At 46.4% G+C, this 23,727-nt stretch overlaps 1 protein-coding gene across 1 annotated transcript in view; it reads right to left on the minus strand.

The window, feature by feature from the left end:
- Positions 1-23,727, minus strand: part of LOC135373116 (membrane frizzled-related protein-like) — a 608,751-nt gene that overhangs the window by 266,506 nt on the left and 318,518 nt on the right. Inside the window, exon 3 of the mRNA XM_064606387.1 lies at positions 14,197-14,263. The gene's annotated coding sequence lies outside the window, so the exon portion shown is untranslated. The remainder of the gene's footprint in view (positions 1-14,196; positions 14,264-23,727) is intronic.

The raw sequence follows: 23,727 nt of genomic DNA on the forward strand, positions 1-23,727 counted from the left end.
AGGGAAGTCCCTTTTTTCTTGTCAGCTCACGCGCTGCTTATACTTCCTTGGACAGTGCTGCTGTGCGTCACGAGTAACGTGCCTGGGGACCACGTTACGTCAAGTCCTTCCCTCGTTCTGTTATGCGCCCTTTTCACGAATGGAGGGTATATCTAAAGGCATGCGGAGCAAAAGGGCTGTGTAGGTTACCTGCACTCGTCGTTCTTTCGCAGGGGCTCATTTTATTCGTCGAAAAGCACTCCTCAGTGCTCCTTTAGTTAACATCATGCTCGTTCGATGCCACCTGCCTCGTTCAATTTGTGTGCGCTTCAGGAAAGCATAAAGAAGAGAATGCGAAGAGGGCAAATGTGTGGTCTAGTTTGTTCGAAAAAGGCCTCTTGTCATGCGAGTGGTTATTCATGCCGGTATAGCGTAGTCTCGTAGTTCTCTTGACGAGGGCTTAGAAAGTGTATGTTCGGTTCCCGTCGTTCTCTGGATTTTCCGACTATGCACCGTTTCAATTTCTGCGTGTGGATTATTATTCGAAACAAGCACTACTATTCATGAAATAATTCTGCGCACGACGTGGGAAACGTACACCAACGTCACCTGGAGCTGTTCGAGCAAAGGTAGAGACTGAAACATGAAATCTGGCTGGGTGGAACCGTAACGGAAGCCGGGTTGAGGACCGAACCTGATGTGCACAGCTTGGCCCAGGTGCGAGTCCTCTTTCATGCGGTACATGTCGGGTGCCAGATTTAGAACGTACTCCCTGTCGGCCGAGGCAACGACAATTTTGAAGGCTTGATACAATGATCTGGCAGTTTTTGATACGCTGCATTCCGTATTTCCCACTCGGACCTTTGGCGCGTCCGGAAGGTCACTTTTTGTTGTTTGGGGGGTGGGCGGGGGGGTTATTGCCGGACTGCGTGTCTGAGGATGGGAGAAGTGGTACGCTGATGGTTAAGCTAATGTTTTTTGGTAACACAGGCGGTTACTGCCGTACTGGGCGGTTGGACGAGGTCGTCCAACCGCCCACCCATTGGATCTGCCACTATCCCGAGTATATGTTCCTAGTATAGGTGGAATAGAAGTGGTGCAGGTATCATTTAATACAAGTGATGCTTACGTGCTGCTGCGATCATTGGATCAGGTGTGTCAGAGGAAACAATTTCCAATATGTATTGTGCCTGAGGCGCAAAGTGCAGGTACTCCTTATGTCAGTTTCAGAGCGCGCTCGGGTATACTGGCATCCTCACGATATGAGCTGTACAATTATAGTAATAATAATAGCGATAATTGAGGGTTTACATCGCGAGACGACTGAAATCATGAGCGACACCGCAGCGATCGGTCTGTGGATTGCCTTTGCCCACCACCATCTTTAACGTGCGATGGAAGCTCACCACCCCGTATTTGACGTCCCTCGCGGAAGATGGCTTGTCTAAGCAACTTGTGCCCTACCATGCACCAAGTTGCTGGCGTTCTCGGTCGGGTTCGAACACGCGATCTCGGAATCAGAATGCGAACACCCCAATGACTGAGCCACCGAGGCAGGTTCAGCTATACCAGACGTATCAGTTTCCATCATACGTCTTAGTTAGCCACTGGTCTTGATTGTGTATGAACCACACAGATACCTTCAAAAGGCGAGACGTTTCACGGAAGCAATTCCGTTAACTACAAAGAAGAGATTCCTGCGTAAGTGGGAAGTTTCGGTTTCCATACTGATGTTCTCATGAAATAGCTCCGCACATAAACATGATTAAAAAGAAACATAGCTCCTAGAGCAGAAAATCAATTTCATAAATATTCTCAAGATAAATTACGACTTAATCATGCAGTATCTCATTGTGGTGTGAGACAGGCGGGTTGAAATATTAACTTGGGGGCTTTCTTTGTCTGGCTATTGCGGAAACGGCACGGTGCAAACGGTGCGTTGTCTAGAAGCGTTCCTTTAATCCGTTATGTGCTAATTATGCCGCCCTATGTTCCGACCATTGTAATTCGCTCGTGCAATCCGACGTTAATTACTCGGTGTCAACTTTACATGTGCGGGCATTGTTTGGATGTAGTCATCGATGTTGAGCGTCTATCACGGCGGACGTGGTTTCAGTTACTAGATTAGATTTCTCGTCGGAACTCCATGACCTCTGAGCACATTCCACTTACTGGTCCTTGTTTTAAACGAATATATTCCTGATTCCTCGAAAATTATACCGTCCCCGATTTTACTACTGCTGCGAGATGTATTCGAGCTGCTTGCTGTGGAAAGAAACCCAACTTGCCGGTAAGTGCTTGGGTTATTCTTGCTGTAATACTTGCGTATAAGGTCTATATCCTAAGGTATTATGCTCGGATAATTAGCACTGCAGCCCTGATCCCGTGTGTTTCTCATAATATCACGTAGGTAAACTGGTACGAGCAATTACAACGTATTTTCTTTCAACAATATACCTAGGAAGTGCATCGTGCTGGATCATAATGCTTTCCACATTTCAATGTATGAGATGTTGCAATATTTCAGGAAATTGCTAGAATGAATCGAGAGAAGGTAACAAAGTTGGACACTCCAAAGAAGAAATGCTCTTCATTTTTTTCCCTGCATTGCTGGACTCCTCTTTCAACACTGAGATCCAATGTGAGTACACAGTTGACAAATATTTCTAGAAGTAACCGACATTGTAATAAGCACAGCAGTGACAAAGAGTGGTCAATTCGCAGAGAGAAAAGCACTCTCAGTAAAGATGACGGCCGTGGCAGATGATGCAATGTTCCTAGCAGTATTGACTATAAATGACTATCAGTATGGTGAACTAGTGAAATAGTGAATTAGTATGGTGAACCTGTAGTTCGCCGTACTGTCAGTGGAGCGCTATAAGGTGTTGTGCTTCTGTTTGCGGTGTGTCATACTCTTAGTTGTTTGCACATTTATGTTAAGGGATCAAATGTCGTACGTCGTTCTCATTTCGTACATGTGTCTGATGCATAGGTGGGCATTTTCCTGTGGCCTCACTCATCCTCACCTCACGAAGCACGCACTTTATCAGCCTCACTCACCCTCACCAAATTTTCCTCACCAGTAACTTAACCTCAATCGCCCTCACATTCCATTTCAAATTTTCCCCTCACGAACCTCACTTCAGGGCATAGGGAACCCAAAAGGCCTCAGCATCCTCATCCTCACATGCCTTCACCTCATGAGGTTATTCACGATCTTCGTGGCCTCACGTATCTTCACCTCATGAGGGTCCTCATCCTCACTTGTCCTCACCTCATGAGGGCTCTCATTGCCTCAGGAGTCCTCATCCTCACGTGCCCTCACCTCATGAGGGCCCTCATGTCCTCACGGCGCCTCACGTACTTTCGCCTAATGAGGACCCACATGGCCTCACGTGTCTTCAAGTCACTAGGAGACACGTGAGCCTCAAAAGAATTTTCCGTCATGTTCACATGAGACGTCGGCGTTTATCTACTGTGTCGGTAGTTGGTACTAATGATACTGCTCGGCATTAAACTGTTTACATGGTTTCGTGCTGTGCTTGCATAAGTGTTTGCATAAACAGTGAGGTTTAACGTTAGTGTTTGGCATCAGTAAAGTGGAGCCCGAAATACTACAGTGCAGATCGACCGTTACGGAAATGATCGGGTGGTGGCGGGGAATAGTGCTTGAAGAGATCCTGTACTCGATTCTCAGAACCATATGACGCTGCTGCCAGAATCGGAGGATACGCTCACAACTGAAGTGTTTGGGCACAACGATGGTACTTAATCGCACCTGCAATCAGGCCGTGCCTTTTTGTTGTTGTTTTTTCTTCTCCTTCTTTTACATTTCAAAGACGCGCCACAGTCACGGGGATTCCAGTTTTCCTGGCTTCGTTTTGAGGAGACAAAGAAAGATTTTGAAAATTCTTACAACTCCATGATGAAAAACCCGAGACTGGGGAAAAGACGAGAAACAGACGCCGCACACAAACTCTCAATTTGAACGTCTGTTTTTCGTCTCTTTCCCAGTCTCGGGTTTTTCATCATACATCTTTTCGATTGTTATTTGTTTGTTCTGCTTTGTTAGTTCCTTCCTTAGTACTTCCCTCATTATTGCTGTCGCACAGACTTAGGGGAGCCCGGTAAAGGCTACTTTATATTGAGCTTTATGCTGTTAAGAACAAGAGATGTGAAAATAAAAAGAAACCCTCGTTACATTCCCAGCAGCGGTAACATTTGTTTCAAAAGAAAATACAAAAACACCGCACATGGCACCTTTGGCACGACACAGCACGCGTGTGTCCAGTTGCAATCATTCGAAATTAGCGGGGGAAAGCAGCTGCACGAGCTTTCGAAAACGCGGTACAGGGCCTCTCCAAACGAGGCTGCTATTCCAGTAAACGAAACGGCAGAAAAATGAATATATAAGAGGTAGTGTGGGGCTCAAAACACGACTTCGAAATCGTGTTCCCTATTCTCGGGGTTTTATCTTATGCAACAACATAACGTGACCGCCTAAGAGAGTCATGACTTATCTGTAAGGTCACTCATGAAAAAGTCGCATGCCCCTTTGAAGTGAGATTCTTCATGGTAGCCTTCATACAGGGTGGTCCACCAACCCTGATAGAAATTCATAGTAAAAAACGTAGGCCCTGGAGGGATATGCGGTGAAGGGATTTATTTCTGCCAGTAACTTTTGTCACATATTTGTAATATTTTTATTTCATTTCAATTGACGGAAAGTTAATTTCTGGAACTGAACTCCGAAATTCCCCAAGGCAATCTAACGTATTCTTTGGGAAAATGGGTTCCCCGTCGTCATTTTACTCAGTATAGCGCATAACCCCACTTGAAATGCAATGGTAATTACCGAAATAAATTCGCCGAAAATCGTGGAAATGAGAGCCCTTGGCACCGCCTCTTTTTTGACGGCTCTAATTTCGAGCGCAAAGCTGCGAAGAAAGGAGGTTACATTGACACGCCACACCAGGGGGAAAGGGTTACAAACCCAACCCACAGAAGAGTTCCGCTGCCAGCTATCAGCTTTGCCCACGTCAGTTTCAGGGTCGCGCTCTTTTTCCTTTATTCGTGTTTTGCTCAATGTGTTTGTTTTTGGGTGCGTACGCGGCAGTTTTCACTATGACCGCTGATAGCGGTCTCGTAGTTTTTCTGCACCACCTTATTGTCATGAGCCTGTGTATGTGTGTGTGAGAGAGAGTTGTATGCACGAACGCCTGTCAGCTCTCTCCTTTTTTTTTTTCAATTCGTTTGTTTCAACATGCTACTGATTTCTTCACATTCAACACACTTCCTGTGTACTTTGGTTAGGTTATCATTAGCGTAAAAGCGTTCGAAGCGTTCGCTATCTGCTGCAATGCACAGGTAGGCTCTCCAAATTGTATCTTCCACGGCCCTTTTTATTTCGGATCTGGAAAGCGACGAGTAGAAAGCAGCGATTTTCCCCTGCTGGTCAGCCGGTGATCGTGGTTCGCTTTTGTATACTTCGTCTTTGATGCGACCCCAGAGGTAAAAGTACATCGGCGTTAAGTCAGGAGACCTGGCGGGCCATGACACTTCTCCCGGAACATGTGACGGAGCAGCTGTACCTCACGCCGCGCGCTGTCAGGTGGAGCCCCATCGTGCTGAAACCACGCGCGGGTCTGTTCAGCAAGAGGCAGGTCATCAATAAAGGTGAACATGGCATCTGAAATTTCGCTACACAAGCGGTTGGCATGTAGGGGTCCCGTGAAAAAGATTGGCCCAATAATGGCTCCGTTATAAATCCCGGCCCATATATTCAATCCCCACTCGTACTGATGCTTGCAGTCCCGTAACCAGTGTGGGTTTGTTTGGCTCCAATAATGCGCGTTGTGGCGATTGACTTGAGCGCTATGGCAGAAGTGGGCCTCATCAGACCAAATGGCCCTGTTCACAAAGTTTCTGCTTTCCTGGGTCCGACGCCGGATCCAGTTACAGAAATCCAGCCGTTTCTGGTTGTCGCCCGGCTGGAAATGTTGATGAACGTGGTACGGGTGGAGTTTGTGCTTGTGTAGTATCCTAAGCACACCTGACTTTGATGTCTGTACTCACTTTGACAGGGTGCGCAGACCTTACGTGGAGATCATCTCCTACTTCTTTCAGGGCCTGGTCTGTTTATGTCGACTCACTGGTAGAGATTGGGTGTGACCGGCTCTGGGTACCGGAATGAAAACTTCCTGTTGTGGACAGTCTAACTAATGCAGGCCTTATGGTACAAGAGCTCACCACCCTAGTTCCTGGAAGCACGACCTCATCGGTGAGGCTCCTCACAAAGGACATCACGGCCTCATCTGTGAGGCTCCTCACGGAATACGTTGTACCCTCACGTATTGATGGCCTCACGACGACTGGCCTCATGAGGGCCTTCATGGTGCGCCTCATGAGGGACAATGCCTCACGACTGTCCTCATGAGGAACTTTCAGCGTGGTCTGGCCCCACTCACCCTCACCTCATCGTCGTGAGGTGAGGGTGAGGCGCCCTCATGAGGGTCCTCGTGAGTGAGGCCGCCCAGCTATGGTCTGATGTGGTGCATGGAAACGAAAACAGTATGTATCGCGTACGCCTGGCTCCCCAAATTTTCTCACTAGTCGACACGTCGGTGCCTAAAGGGCCAAAGGCCGATAGCGTATCACAGCATATTCAACCAATTAAAGTTGCTCATGCTCTGCTTTACCATGTCGTTAACTTGTCCTCTTTTTTTTTCATTCAAACACCGAGAGCTGTTCGAGGCCCTGCATACCCAAGCATGTAGCCCCTGTCACCTGAAAATTATACAGTTGTGCTAAGATGAAGCGAATGGCTCCTGCGCCGCACCACGTGCTATGCCCATAATAATATCTACTTTCTCCAAACTGAATAGGTTGCTCTAAAGATTTATATTATGATACTCACGCTTTTTGTTGTTCTGCAGTATTTATTGTTAATTAATTTATTCTGCAGTATTATGTAATGATCGTATAGATTTACTTTTAATTCCAGTGTTGCATCTTGTTTATATGTTTACCGTGCCAATAAATTTGTACAAGTGCATTCCTTCGTCTTCTGGATTTTCATTTTCTGCTTCCTGATATTAGTACGAATACTAGCAGATGGCCCGGCGGAGCGCAGGGAATAGAGGGGAGGGGGCACGAATCCGAGGGAGAGGTTATAGTAGGGAGCACGCAGCACACATGCGCAGTTCGATCAAGTCAGCAAGCGCTTTTTAGCGCCAGATGCCGGCTCTGCCTTCGCGATTCATACGGATGATCACGTGGCCGGGGGTGGGAGGAGGTGGTTTTCGTGGCGAAACCGTTAAGGCTACAGCTACATGCACTGCTGTTGCCCGCGAACCTGCAGTGGGAGACCGTGTCGCAATACTTCATTTGCTATACGACTCGAACCTGTGAAGAAGATACCAAAATATACATACATTACTATTTTGACTTTCGCTACACAAGATGACGTTCCGCTGTCAAAAGAAAGCAGCCTTTATTTTTTAATCTAGTTCTACTCGGTTTAAAACCTTCGGAATTGCAACAACCAAACTCGTTTCGGTTTTGTTGTCGTCATGTGTACACTTCATGATTCGTTCACACATGTGTCGCATGAGGCGTATATGTGTGGTAAAACACGCAACGCCAAAATTTTGTTATCTCATTGTGTGGTTGTTGTTGTACCGAATGTTTATTTACATTTCATTGGCTCTCGGGTGTGTGAATCTGCGTATGTGGCTGTTGGTACTCGCTGATAATATAATTCGCACAAGCTGTGGTTATCTAATCTCAAACGAATAGTTTTTGTTCTTCACTTCAAATGCTACGAAGACCGAATGGTCTGATTAAACGGAATTCCTGATGCACAATGCGACGGCGCTCTCCAAATTGTGGCAAATAATTTGCGGCCGTCGCTAACAGACGAAGGCACAGTTATAACTGCAGCATGAAATACCGACGAAGAACACACTTGGGCTCCACTATCGACTGATTAATTTGCAGCACTTCTTAAAAGGAGTTGTTGAAGAGAAAGGGGGAAAGAGGAAAAACAAGTCACTACTGAGGTTATCCGTCTGCCTTCCCGATACACATTTCATTACGTGTCAGTTCCATGGACTGTTCGCTGACACACTTATCCTTCTTTTAGCCCACACTTAGCCAAATCTCTCGATTAGAGAAGCTTCAGGCACTTCCCTTTCAATTTCTGTTTTGAACCTACGCTTGACCTGTGTTTTTGTGAAATTGATTAAAAATATGAAAGATTAAGGGTAGGTTCGAAACAGCAACTGAAAGGGAAGTGCTTGAAGTTTTTCTAATCGAGAGATTGGACAAAGATAAGTGTGTTAGCGAACCGTCCGTGGAACTGACACGTAAAGAAATGAAGTATCTGGAAAGCAGATGGAAAACCTGAGTTAGTGACCTGTTTTTCCTCTTTCACCCTTTCCCTTCACCAACTGCTTTTAAGAAGCACTGCAAATAAATCAATTGATAGTGGAGCAATTGTGTTCTTCGTCCGTATTTCACGCTAGTTATAATTGTGTCCTCGTCTGTTAGCGTCTCCAAATTGCACACTATGCATTTCCACCAATTAGCCCAAGTTTCTGCACTTGTTGATAAAATAATCATGCAGATGCTATCTTGATAGATTTTGCAAAAGCCTCGCTAGAGTGACCCCGCTCCCTTGTTATGAAACCAGGAGAGTTTTAGAAAATCGTTGATAACATGGTTTGCGTCGAACCGCATGAACCAGAAAAAGTCAGTGGATAGGATTCAGAGTCACACACAATTCTGAGTACACAATACACAACTGTGATTGGCTCAGACAGGCACGGTAACCTTACCAACGGTGTGCTAAAATTGCCTATTGTAGGTGTACAGCTGATTCGCTAACACTCATGCCATCATGGCCGGTCTCGCCATGACGAAACTCTTTTTTTTTCCACGGTGTCAACAACAGGGGGTGCATTGCACTCATCTATTCACACGTGTTAATCTTGGTCTACAGCTTCGAGATGTGAACGTCGCATCCCGTTTAACCCAAAACGTGCACAGACACAGGGCACGGATACAAGGATGCACGGACAAACGAACCTACTGTTACACATGCGCAGTGGAGCTGGATATTTATTTATTTACAATACCTTATTGCTCCACGTAGGTGGCATTGTGTAGGGGAGAGGAGGTAACAACTGAATGACGATACAATCACAGTAATTCAATCACTCTAACAGATACGTGCATAACTTTTCACAAAAAATGGCACTCGAAGAAGGAACAAGGTCACGTGGAAGTCTATTCCATTCTTCGACTGCTTTAGGGAAAAAAGAATTTTTCAAAACGGACACATGAAAACGATAGGGTTCAACTTTACAATCATGGTCTACACTTCCGAAGTGTAACTCGGTGGGAAAAGATAATGCCCTCGAGGAATGCCTGTAAGTACGTGATATATAAAAAAGTTTTAATCGAGATTGTCTCCTACGGCATTCGAATGAAGGCCATCCCAGCATGGATCTCAGATGTGTTGATCGAATTTGAGGAGAGTAATTATTACAAACAAATCTAGCCGCTTGGTTTTATAGTTTTCCTAGTTTTCACCCAAGATTTATTTCAGTGGGGTCCCACACCGCGCTACAATATTCTAAGGACGGTCGGACGTATAAGTTGTAGGCACTTTCTTTAATATCTCTAGAAGCCCTTTTGAAATTTCTTTTAACAAAACCCAATGTTTTACGGGAATCACTTACAATTCTGTTTACATGTTTGTCCCATTTTAAGTCCTTACTTAAAGTAACGCCCAGATATTTATAATCTTCTACGGTATCGAGAATCGTGTTATTTAATTGGTAAGGGAGGCTATAATTATTGGAGAAACAAGCGACACATTTACATTTCATTTAGACGCGTTTCAAGTCACACCCCAATTTTCGCACCATAGTTCAATTTTGGTCAGGTCACTCTGGTCACACGTCCTCAGTTTCTATAGTTCTATAAATTACGCAGTCGTCTGCAAATAACCGAATACATGAATCAACAGTATTAACTAAATCATTAATATAGATTACGTACAATAGCCTTAAAACTGAACCCTGTGGGACACCCGGTGGTGACGGAAGTTGTAGATGATGTGGCCCCGTTTAATACAACGCACTGATCTCTATTGGTCAAATAATTCCCGAGCCAGGAGAGTACAAGAGGATCCAACTTCAAAACGTTAATTTGTAGAGTAAAAGATTATGATAAACGGTGTCGAATGCCTTCCTGAAATCCAAAAAGGGCCATCCGTTCGAACATGCATATCGAAATTTGATGCGACGTCATGATAGAATGATATCAATTGTGTGGATATGGATACGTACTCGGCCGGTAGATGATTTCGTAGAGGAACAGATAGCTGTTCCTGTATTTAAATCATGAATCCATTAGTACATACAAGACCCATGCGCGCGTTGTAAAAACGATTGTACCTGTGCTAACTACACCCAACATCGCTCGAGTCACGATGATGACAGTTTTGCCGGGTCAGATTTGCTTGTTCTTTCGCCTTCACTACCTGGCTAAATCTACCTCGCGATTTTTCTGCCAACGTTCAGGCGCAACCTGTCGATCACTTTGGCTCCTCCTCCGAAGACATCCAATCGCAATGGGTGCGTTGAGTGGCGGCCCCAGAGTCAAGAAAGTCATAGCTCTCTCCACTAAACGGCCAAGCGCACTTCCGGTGCTCGTAACCCCAGTCAAAATTTCTGACACCTTCTCGAAAGCGGAGCCACGGAGCCAAAGAGACGAGGACGGAAGCGAAGTGACGTAGTTCCGGCAGCAAGCATACATGTTCTGGATGCCTCGTTTGACCAGCAGCAACGACGAACGATGCTCAAAAGAATCGATTGACCTGTCGGTTGATCGATCCACTAACGGATAAGGGTGGGATAGTTGGTAAAGACCCATTAAAGTTGTCCAGTTGGGAGTATGCCGTTGTCGTGTATTGTAGTCTTCGTCCTTGTCTTTTTTGCTGCACTACAAGTACGAGTGATCGGTCCATGTCGGAAAACTAACCATCGCTGATCACCTGCGTTAGCGGTGGTGTAAGAACGCAACGACTCTGCCTTGCGCAAAGTTAGTTCATTAAATGCTAGACTTTTGAAAATCACGTGCCTGTAATGTCTGTCAAAACTCCGAAGCGCAAATAGGTGATAGCGGAAGTGTGGTTCCTCGCCAAGCAGGCGAGGTTTTTGCGCATTAAGCAGAGGCTCCTTGTGACTCCCTTTGGAGCGCAAGAGTCGCGACTTAACGCGCCCAATGGGCGTCCGTCACTTCACATGATGGAAGGCAGTTCACGTAGAGGATTTTACGAGAATGTCTCGAATACGTCATTGCAAACTTTCAGCCGTTTTTCTTTTTTTCTTTTCTTTAGCTCAATTGGATGAATATGATGATGATGACATTTTCTCGCACCAACTCACGAGCTCGTTCAACAGTACGATTTGGCGAGTTGCCCACCGTGTGCAACGAGCCTACTATCTACAATTTTAGTTGCGCGCAACGGTCGCTGGAACCAAGTTGCAGCAAAAGTTGCATCGTGTGAATCGAGCCTAATACAAGCACGTTGCAGAGTCACACGTTCTGTCAGGACTAATTTGACTGTACGATAACTGCTATCTCAAACATGAGTACGGAGGTATCTCACCGTTGTCACCACCTGCAAAACAATTGTGATAGCAAATGCTTACCGCGAATACTTTGGAAAATAACCCTGTAAGTTTTCCGTAGTGTGTAAGTGGAACGGAAATAGAATCGTTCGATGCAAATCCACAGGGACCGTTCACATCGAAGCTCCAGATCGAGAAGGAAATAGCTTAAGCTATTTCCTTCTCGATCTGAAGCTTGTTGATTGCTGATTGTTGTTGTTGCTTCCCGTGAACGCGAATTCGCGTTCACGGGAAGCAACAACAACAACAACAACACACAAAAAAAAAAGAATCAGAAATACGAATACTGGGTCAACTACCCGCATTTATACTGATAGTGAATCAGAACTGATCATAGAATTTGCCGATTCTGAGCACCTTGGTTACCTCGAAAAAATAGCTAGGAAGCAAGCGAGCTGGTGAAGATGGTGCATAATGTAAAACCCCGAGACTAGGCCACACGAAAGGACAGACACAACAAAGGACAGGCCTTGACCACCTTAGATCAGATTACGCAGCGCCCAGCTGGATGTAACGCTAAATGTAAATGCCCAACGCTGCTATTACTACACTAAATCTACAGATATGAGAGCGTAATCGTACTCACGTGCATCTACTCTTATTTTAACGAATTGAACACAGGCAGGTAAATATACTGTAAAAGCTCCTTTAATGTAAATGATGCCCAGTGCCAATATCAGACGTACGCGCTAATGCAGCCCAACTGCTGGATGAAGATATATCGATGGCTTCGTCTCGCTACACTTAAGCCAAGAGATGGCGGAGTCGGTTTCCTTGTCAGGAAGATGGATGAACATACCCTGTCGCGAATGCTTGCCGTACAAGTGGTACTTGTGTGTTCGTTACATCTCAGCCGGTATTCGTCTCGGGATCTCAGTGGCATTTTGTCTTGTCCCCGTATCAGTAACCAGTTTGAAAAGTAACATCAACCGCGAGAATATTCTCCGTGATTTCATGCTGTTCTCTCTCTCCCTAGATATGCAATGTAATTTGTGTTTGTTGACTTCTTGTTTTTCCTGACATACGGGATTGTCTCGTGGCGCATATGTGTTGGAAAATGTAAGGATATACGTGTCGAAGCCCGAGGACGGATTTCGAGCTGTTGAATTGGACATAATATGGGCGAGAATAATGCGTAACAAAATCAACGTAGAAAGAAACTCCGTGTACAGTGAACTACTCGTATCAGGCGGAGGTAGATAAAATAGGCGGACAGCGAAGAATCCATACATCATCTCACAATAAAGTTGTTGTTGTTATTGTTGTTGCACGCACAGTTTTTGTTTATTTTGATTGCGTCTGACACTCCCCTCATCAGAAGCGTAGCCAAAATAATTTCGGTTCAATGGGGGACCTTACAAGGGGGAGTGGGATTTTCCCTCGTTTCCCTCTCCCAAGTGCACTACCAAAGGTATCATTTCGATGGGGGGGTAAAGCCCCAGTAAGCCCCTCTGGCTACCCCAGTGCCGCCTATGTACAGCATTCAATCGAGTCTTCTTACCTCCGCAAGACTTGATCCTCCCTCTGAACGATATTCGCGTGTTTCCCATTCTCCGGAACCATCCGTGTGCGAGAGCAGGAGGGCAGGAGGACCGTGTTATTTGTTCTAATCGACTAAATATATCTATTTGTCATACAGTATATTCCGCTTAATTAGGCCTATTTTTGTTAGATCTATTAGACCTAATTGTTAATCACCTTTTATTCCTAGTTTTTGTTTTGCAGCTGTTCTGACGTTAGAGCACTTCCCTCACTATGTTACCCAGTATGTCGTCAAAGGTGAAAATGTCCACCTAGGAGAGGGAGAAACTGGCTACATTCAAAATCACAAGTTCGTGCAGCGATTACCATAACGGTGGAAAGACGGAATTTTGGGGAACGTTTAGCCCCTCCAAAGCCCATTCACGTGTAGGAAACCCGGCGACACCTCAATGTAGGGGACTGTCAATATTCCACAACGTTGCATTTCTAGTACCTGCGAAATATTGCCATCCAATAGTCGTAACATGTGTGTAACATTGCGCCTATATCTGGGTTCTTCCTGGAGAACAATATTAAAGGGATTGTGACATCCGTCAGTGGTCGGTTCCGGAACTAAAGTGCCGTTTTGCTCCTGGTTCACCAACGACAATAACGTCGAAAATCCGGTGCGGAAAAAATTAGTAATCTAGTAGCTATATACTGTCTTTCAGAGGATGTCCGCTAGGCCATATAACTCAACTGCGAAAAAGGCATTCACTCTGCGGGCACACCCATATGTAATCATAAAGAAACTGCACAATACGCGTCTAATGCCCTGCATTCCACTTTGGTGACATTATGTCTGCGTTGTTCCACGTTAATACCAATGCGAAAACCAACAATCCTTAAGATAAAAAATATTGGCCGCATATATTCCATATGACTCCCACGACACCTCAAACGGCTTCGTTGTCCGCCTTTGGCGCACTCTGTCTAATACAAGCGGCGTCCTGCACGAAATAGTGGTGCATTGTATAACGCGAAATGTACTCACCCCTCCATTTTCCAAGTGCTGAAGGATCCAATTCCAAAGCCGATCGCAGCTCCCACACGCCTGCCGACTGCAATGGAAAAATAAGTTCACATGACCACTGAAGGGTTATGGAAGCGTGCAAGCGGATGCATGACACAGGCTTCATATCCCGGAGTATGGGGTTAGTTTCAGGGGCACCCTAAAAGCGATAAAACCCCGGTGCAGAGGACACAGAGAGACAAAACAGACGAAGCACCAAACAGCCCAGTTTTTATGGCTTTTTAACCTTCAGGGGACACTGCTGTCTTCACTGGAGGGCCAGTCGCCATCGTAGATTTTAAAGTCGCAAGAGGCTTGGTTTTGCTGGGCTATGTCAGGTTAGAATTTGATGATGGACGCATAAATATTACCGGTGCCCCAGAATGAAACTTTTTGTACCAAATAATCCGTGGCTTATACGCCTTAAATTACTCTAATAACGTCTATGGCCTACAGGATTTTTCGGTGTGAAGACATGGAAAAGCCTGCCACCTGGGGGTGGGGGTGCGTTAATTCCGAGCGGTTTGCCTGCTGCCGCGCCGGCAGGCAAACCGCTCGGCAGGAACCCAGGCATGAAGGGGGCACGGAATTTGAAACCTGTCCCTACTAACCTGTGCCTCAAATGGCTCAGTTAGGTTCTGCTTAATTAAGGTGCCGCTTTCTGTTCTTTCTCTTTATCTATCTTTCAATAGTTCTGTACTTTTTTGGACGAAGTACCTTTTTTGTTTCCTGTATTGTTGGAGTGAACTTATCTGTATAATAATAGCGGATAATCCATTACGCGCACACTGTTATGCATTTCTACGAACGCTGTGTTGTAATCAATGCATGGCTGAATAAACAGTAACTAAGATCACCGGTATAGTGCACCATCGGAGCTTTGATGAATGCTATCACATCCGACGAGAACACGCGACCATAAAGGCCCTTCTTCCAAATATCTGAACACTGAGAGCAAGACGCTCACGTGCAAACATCTGGTTGCGACTTCCGATCCCGCGCGCATGCGCCAAGTGGTTGGGTATCGATCTACGCGAACTCGGATTTGCCGAACACATGTTCGACCTGAGAGGCCGATAACGTGGTGTACTCAGCTGCAGCTACCTGAACGTGTCCTTGATTGTCACTTTTGCTGGCTTGTGCGTTTGGCTCGGTGTACTTGGTAAGGCTCGTAATGCAGGGAACCGATCTCGTTGCTAAAAGTACATTTGAAGCCAATAAGGCAAAAGCAGGAGACGACAGGAGAAAGCATTTCCTGCTTAGAAGTTGTGTTGCAGGTATACAACACGTATACTTACACGTCCACCACATTTATCCATGAAGAAGACCGAGAGACACGGACACAGAAGACGACACACGTAGGTTCTTCTGTGTCCGTGTCTCTCGGTCTTCTTCATGGATCTATACCAGCTAGCCTGCACCCTTTCCCTTGTTTCTTTACCACATTTATGTCTGTGATTTTCCTGCTCCTTCAAATATCGGTTGTAATAAAACATCCGCGCAAATATTGCGCTCTGTCTTCAACTTCTAGAGAAATATGCATAGAGGTAACATGAAGCGCTTTGGACAACGCATTCACTATAGAGTTTGACGATCTAGCACTGGGAACGGGACAGAGAGAAGAGACGACAGGACAGGTGCTAGTTCGTCATACTGTCGTCTCTCGTCTCTCTGTCCCGTTCCCAGTGCTAGTTCGTCATGCAAGATCAACCACCAACAGGCCCGGTTTTTCACTTTGACACTATAGAGTAGTATAAGTCGCGCAAGATCCGCCGTGTTATCCACACGCATGAGTGGAAGCAGTGAGATCGCTTTCCTACATCATTGCTACATTAAAAAGTGTTTTTATTATTATTATTTCAGTCAGCTGATACGCGTATGATACGGGAATTGATATTACTAAGTAATGTCTAGTCTAATTGTTGGATAACCTAATGTAACAATGCTGAAACAAATTACTCCGTTGTTGTATAAAGTGTGAAGTTAATGCAAGGAGAGTACGAATAGATAGGAACGGTGACACGTCTCTTCCAGTTTCCTCGTCACGGTTTGTTTGTTCGTTTGTGGGACGAAAAAAAAGAGGTTGTTTCAAACAACTTCTGGTGTTTTAATCTTGCTCTCGTTACCATTTACTCCCGTTATTTGCATTAATTTATTATCACGATAATATTATTGCATACGCAATATTCATTATTAGGTAGACCATATACAATCAGTGTCGAAGAAGGTATCTCAGATCATAGCACCGTGCCGTCTGTGCGTCTAGAAATCCCATTGCCACTAGCACATCTCTGAATTTACTCCGCCATTTTTCGAGTGCAGACGACGCAGGCATTCAGCTTAGCTTGCTACAGAATGTGCAGCTTTTGCGGCAGTTTCTTTTAGAAGCATGATTGTGCAAAGTTCATCCTCTTGCGTGAAAGGAAAATGCGTCCGACTACTCCTTGTATCAACCGTACTCAGGGGCGGATTTAAGATTTTTCGAAGGGGGGGGGGGGAGGGGGCGTCCGCTATGGACAAGTGCATCTTTTCCTCATGAAAATCTAAAGATAATTTTGGCGCTATATAAAAGGCCAGAAACAAAAAATGTTGAGGTACACAAAGCAGAATTGGAAGACCCAGATACTGTAGTACGTACATTTAATGAATATTTTTCTAGCGTCTTCATATATGACCATGAAAATCTTCGAAGGGCTACTGCAAAAAAAGTGTTAACGATGTTCCAAACCTAGTTGTCAGTGTCCCTCAACGACTGAAATATGACACTCGTCGAAAAAGCTCGGTAGTGACGGTATGTTGTTCGTTTTTTTGTGTGTTTCAGCCTCAATGCAGTTACTTTCTACTGTACTTCCTACTGTTCTGCAACGCTCACCAACGCTCTGCACTCAAAGTTCCGTGTTCCTAAAAGTACTCTACATGAGTTCCACCGGCGCGGCCATGGAGATAGGCCACCGTCATCGCCCCTCCGTGGCATACGATCATCGCCGGTCGGGACTCACGTAGAGGAAGACCATCGCCCCCTACAGCTTAATGCGGCGAGCCCAGCGCAAGTCCGTGTCGAGTACCACGGCAAGGGAAACGTACAGGCTCAAGCGTCTTGGCACCAACCGAAAGAGGAAAATTTGCCATAGCCTTGGGTGTGAAAGGGAGCACGGCGCACTTTTCGGGCGGAAGGTCCATCCCAAGTTGGGTGAGGTACGTATGTATTTTATTTAAAGCCAGCTGCAAGCGGCGCTGATTTTCCTACTGCAGAAAGGGTAACGTCATATGCATACACGGTAAACGACACTTTGCGAGGAATTACCGATTGTAGGCCGGCCATCACCAGGATGATTAGAGATTTCACCTTGGGGTGTACGGACAGCGACAGTTGGGTTCGTAAGGAAGTCTTGGAGCCAGATGAAGAGTCGACCGAATACCCCAAAAAGTGCAAGACGTGCAGCACACACATGCACTTGATGTCCAGTAAAACCGATACGAGGAGCTGCCGATGAGCACAAGCATGCTGGACTGTAGAGACTAGGTCGAGAACTGGATCGATGGAGCTTCAGTGGCGACGAAATCCAGCCATTTCGTGAGGGAACACACCTTGCTTTTCGAGCCACCAGTTGAGGCGATGCAAAACCATTCTCTCCATCATTTTTTCCATACAGCTTGTCAGGCTCACAGGGCGAAAGGATGATAGGGCATTTGGGGGCTTTCCTGGTTTCAAGATAGGAACAACCGATGCCTCTTTCCAGGTAGGTGGTAGAGATCCCTGTTGCCAAGGCGTATTATGCGCATGAAGGAGAGCTTGGAGCGACCGTCCGTCAAAGTTTCGCAGTGCGGCATAGATGATTTTATTGGGTCCCGGGGACGAGCCGGCGTTCACAGGCTTCAGCGCTCTCTTTAGCTCGGTTAGTGTGAAGTCACGGTTCATAACCTCCGGTGGACTAGCTGTGCCAGTCTTGGTGAATTTCAGCCGTCGAACTGTGGCCAAAACCGCGGTGTATCGCAGCCATTCGTGATGTGTCGAGACAGCGGCCGGTGGCGTTAGTAACAAAGGAAGTCTGTCGCTGGCGTGTTTTCGTCCACACCGTTAAAGGTAACGAAGGCCGCGAGAGGATTCCTTGGAGGGGTGCCTCCTTCAGAGATCGGATTGTCCTCCAGATCTTCGTGGCCGGGTCAAACAGTGGAAGGTGCTGGCAAAGCTTACGCCAACGCTTTCGGTCTTCTTTCTCAGGTTCTCGTGTTACTTTAGCTTTCATCCGGAGGTATTACACAATGTCAATAATTTGCCCTGTCCGACGAGCCGTTCTTTCTGCTCTGCGACGTAACGCAGGAAGGTTGGGTAATGACTACAGAGTAACCGACATGGCCTGTTAGCCTTTTAGACATGACCGCCGCGTCCTGAATGACGCGCCTAATTGCTTGCGAGAGAGAGCCTTATATGGGATATAGAGTAATCAGGAAAGACGACAACTCTACGTTATAAAAGTGAGTAAGCAGCCATCATACGAGAAAGAAAATACGCCCAAATGGGAAGATGGCCATTAAATCGCTTCGGTTCTTGTATATTATGCAATTTTAGCAAACCGTTGGTAAGATTATCACGTCTATCCAAACCAATCGCAGTCACGTTTGAGTCAGAATCTGGTTGGTTCCGGCTGATACGTTTCGACGCAAACCACGTTATCAACTGTTTGCCAAAACTCTCTATATTCTTCTTGGTCCACCGCATTAGAATGTAGTTAGGCGGACTTAGCATCTCCTGTTGTTATCGCAGAACTCATCACTTCCTTATGATTGTGTTTAACTACCTGGAGAAGAAGAAAAATTTCAAGGGTAAAGTCGCGGTTTTCCTGTGCTCCGGAATTGATTCAAAATTTATAGGCTTAAGCTCATTTGGAGTCACTGTTTTTCTTCTTTTGAAAGCAGGAATCTAACGTTTCACGGACCTCGCGCCGTAATACGGACGGTAGGTAGAATATCTGTATAACGCTTCCTATATGTCATCAGGTCCCTAACAGGTCATCAGGTCCCTGACGGGTGGAGAGCCCTGACTCAAGTGATGCCGACAATCCGAAAATCATGAATGTTCCTGCTGGTAGCGCCATGGACACTTCGGTACAGGCCGCTCTCCACCGGACAGAGGAGACCCAATCGACGATACCAATACTGCTGCAACTCCTTGGTGACCCGTTCACCACTGTCACCCACAAGAAGCACCGAGCCGGTGGTATTCCCATACTATTTCGGCCAGCATCTGCTGATTACTCCTTTCGGAAAGCGAATCCTAATGCAGTCGCTAGTGAAATACGCATTATAGCCCAAAAACAGATTATGCACCACCGTTTCCACCGAGATGCTTCTTCGTTTGTGTCCGTACGGTCGGAAACGGCTGCCCGCAACCTTTTGCATCTAAGTGTTCAGCTGGAATTCTTGTGCTACCATCAATACCCCAACGTATGCTAGAAACATTGGCAAGACCTATGATGTACCCAAGGAGTACTCGAACGACAATCCTGTGCTGTACCTCAAAGATGGAGGGATTATATCTGCAAGGCGACAGGTTCGGCAGTCCATGGCATAAGATGGCGGTGATGTGTCCCCTCCGTTAAGCAGCGTCATCCTGACTCTTAAACCCACAATCCGTCTTCCCCCACCGAATTGCCCTCGGATTTCAGACCTTCATCGTCCACGAATACGCAGAAGGCCCCACGCAGTGCTATCGATTTGGCCATATCGCTGGACACTTCCAAGGTGCTGCACGGTGTGGCATATGCGCTGGGCCTCATCAAAGACCAAGCAAGAGCAAGAGTGCAACGATAAAAGAGAGCCAACGTGTGCTAACTGTAAATTGGGCCATCCCGCATCATTTTCTTTATGTCCTGCGAAGACCGCCGCCACCAAAAAACACGAACATCGGATACTACGATCTCATCTACCGCCCCCAGGGGTGGTAGCGCCACTTTTGACGTTTGGTGCAAATGCACGAGACTTTCCTGCTTCCCGCCTCGGTCTGCACAAGGAGAACGGAGGTTGCAGAACACCATCGCGGGTCAAGCCCATCCCAAGCAGCTACCCAACACCTCCTGGTCCATCAAGGCAGATTACACGCACTTACTCCAGCGTGACTGAACCAGCAGCCATGATAAGACAGTTACCATTATCAGCCACCGAAGATGCGCCTTCTCTTAGACTCTTCCCTGCGGTACTCGCGGCACATAAGGGAATTGTCTCCGCATTTGCTGGTGCGTCGCAACTGCCCGAGATTCAAGCGCTTCTGGCACTGGGGGCATAACCTTTACCTCAGCATGACGACATTGTATAGAAAGGTCATAACGATGCAATGGAATCCTCTAAGCCACCGTAACAAGATCCCTGATTTTAAATGACAACTACAACAGTACAAGTTCCCTAGTTCATAGCTGGGTCATTCCATGCCAAACATCCCAGACATTGCGCTCGACCAATCCCGATTTCCTTCAAATAAATTGTGGTTGATTGTTCCCATGCAGCTAACGCTCTCTCGGGTTATTTTTGTCGCAAAAAAAATTCGCGCCGTGGCCGCCTCTGGCCAAGATTCTGATGTGACATGGAACGTACCTGGCGCAAAAAAAATATATATAACAAAATAGCTGTTGCGCAAATTCCAACCAAACCTCTTCTAAGGGAAGGCAAAGCATAATACTTTCGTGCCAAGACCGTTGAAGGTTCATCGACACTTTTTATCGAGAGTTTATGCCCCGACAAACCTGTAAAATTTCGGGAACTTTTGGAATTTTTTACGGAACTCTGCCATTGCTTCATATAGCTATTTAAACTGTTTAGCGCTGATGTGTAGGAAGCATAGAACGTGTTAAAAAATATTTTGAGGTGCGCAGACTTGGAAGAGTACGCAGAAAAAAATTATGAATTTCGGGAATATTACTTGTTGCCGTATTATTCAGACGTCAATTGCACACTGAGGTGGTCCCGATAAAAGTATGAGACCAATTGCATTTGATAGTATGCCCCTTGAACGTTTATTTTACGAAGTGTCATCGAAACACTTTTCGTTTTAGCAGTGAGTTTTTTTGTTTTGTTTTTAACTTGACCACCCCCGCACACATCCGGCATTGCCCCGCAAAGCTGCTTCAGCCCAAGACGCATCGCCGCCGCTGCTACAAAACGCACACGGGAGCTGCCCAAGCCCATTTGCGTTGCCTACAAAAAGACATTGTATGTACAAATTAACTTTCAAAGTTTGAGGTTCTCATGAGAACGGCCTTCTGCGGTGGCGCAGTACACAGGGAGCACTGTAGCCAGGGATGTACTTCGACGACGACGGATCTGCACCTATTACATCTATAGCTGACGTTGATCGGAGGCGACACCGACCTCCTGAGCTGGCTCCTTATATTCAGTGACGTCACTTAGACAGTGTTAAAGTAGCACAGAGTCATTTTTAACACCCTGTTTTCTTCTTGTGAAACTGTTAAGTAGGCAAGTAAGATGCACCATGCGAAGTAATTCACACCACAGAGTCATAATTATCGGAGAAATTGAATTTAAAGACCTCGCAAAAAGGCGACCGTGCGCAACGGCGTTGAACAGCAGTACCAGCCAGTGATCTGCCTGGAACCTCGCGCTGACGCTATAAGGAGAACGGTCGCTGATTGGTCTAGAGAAATGTTCTCTGCTACTCCTCTGTCGTCTGCTACTCGGCTACTCGGGGTTCTGAAAAAGCCTTTCTCTTGGCTCAGTAATGATTCGGCACCAGCTCCGGTGGCGCAGCGGTAACGCGTGCGCTTGGAGACTGGAGGTGGAGACTGGAGACTGGCCGGCTGTGCCGTCTGGGGTTTTTCCTGGGTTTCTCTCAGATGTGTAATAGGCGTATGCCGGCACAGTTCCCCTGAAGTCGGCCCATGGACGCAGCTATCCTCCCCCCGAGCGGATTCCGCTCGGTCTTCCACTTCACCCTTTCCTCTCCTCCTCTCCACCACCTTTCCCTTCCCGAGAAACATGCCGCCTAATCAGGCAGGCAGACATCTCGGGTTCCTCCCAACGACACTCCTCCTCCCCCTCCCCCTCCTCCTAATGATTCGGCCGCTCCTTCTATCCCCAATTCACCGGGAGAACTGGCAAAACTGGTTTACAGCGGCAAAGGGACAAGGCGCTCACCCTCGCTGACCGGCGAACCAGAATGACTTCTCCTTATAACGTCACCGGTGACGTGGCATCATACCTTCTCCTCCTCGTAATACCCGGAGTGGCGAGTTAATGGTGAAGGCGCGGACCCATGTTGATGTGAGTTTTTTTTGTGGGAAACAAATTGCACACATCAAAGCCTTTAGCGCCATTCGGTAAAAGGACACACACACTTTCATCTGATGTCTTAATCTGAAAAATTTCTGGAAGGGCCTCTGTACTCCTTAAGTCCTCCCTTTTGTTATTGTGTTCTTTCGTGGTAGCACAAAAGAGTGAAGCTGTCATTGCCGACCAGTGAAGGAGCTGTTTTTTCTCTGTGTCTCCATAACATTCTGTGTCTCTGTTTCTTCTGCTTCCTTTTTGTTTGTTTCTCTTTGCTTTTGGGAACAGCAAGCCTCCATTGTGCTTTTTTTTATCTTCATTACACATTAAACCCTTTGTTTTGTTTTTTAAATTCTGCGTTAGCCCAGCAAAGCAACTTTGTCTATAAGCGGCGTACCGACATAGGCAGATGGAAAGAGGACAGCAGCGAGAGTGAGGGACAGAGGGGTTACTTTGTGTCCTAGGCCGACTTCAACAGCAACTGTGCCGATATTCGTGTGGAAAGTCTGCCGGAAAACCCAGGGAAAACCCAGACAGCAGAGCCGGTTCGGGGATTAAAACCCGACTCACCTCCCAGTGTCGGCGTGTATACCGGCCACGCTAACCACTATGCCACGACACACTTTATTGCATGGCGCCGCAGAGTCGGTGCTAGTAAGCGTTGTGCGCATGATCGCTGGAACAGATTGTGGTTATTCAGCAGACCGCCAGTGCCCGTTGTCACCGAGGTACATCCCTTGTTTCTTTCTTTCTGTTTTGCAGAATAACAAGCCGGCATACAGTTTGGCTGACCTCTCCTCTTTTTTTTCTTTGTTCTAATAAATATCCCCCTCCCCCACGCCCAGTGCTTCTACTGAACTGTGTCGCCGCAGTAGGCCGTTCTCGTGAGAACCTGAAGCTTGGAAGGTTGTTTCTCTCTCTCTCTGTCTTTTTGGCTGAAGAACGGAAATCGGTTTGGGCAGCTCCAGTGTCCGTTTGGCGGCAGCGGCGGCGTTGCGTCTTGGGGTGAAGCAGCCTAGCGTGGCAATGCCGGGTGAGAGCGGGGATGGTCACGTTAAAAAAAAAAAAAATCGCTGCTAAAACAAAAAGTGTTTCGATGAAGCTTTGTAACATACGTGTTCAAGGGGCGTACTATATTAAATGCAGTTTGTCTCATATTTTTATCGGGACCACCTCAGTGTGCAACTGACGGCTGAATATCTGGTAAAAAGCAATATTTCCGAAATTCATGATTATTTT

Source organism: Ornithodoros turicata, unplaced genomic scaffold (assembly GCF_037126465.1).
Source record: "Ornithodoros turicata isolate Travis unplaced genomic scaffold, ASM3712646v1 Chromosome21, whole genome shotgun sequence".
In the NCBI taxonomy this organism is placed as follows: Eukaryota; Metazoa; Arthropoda; class Arachnida; order Ixodida; family Argasidae; genus Ornithodoros; species Ornithodoros turicata.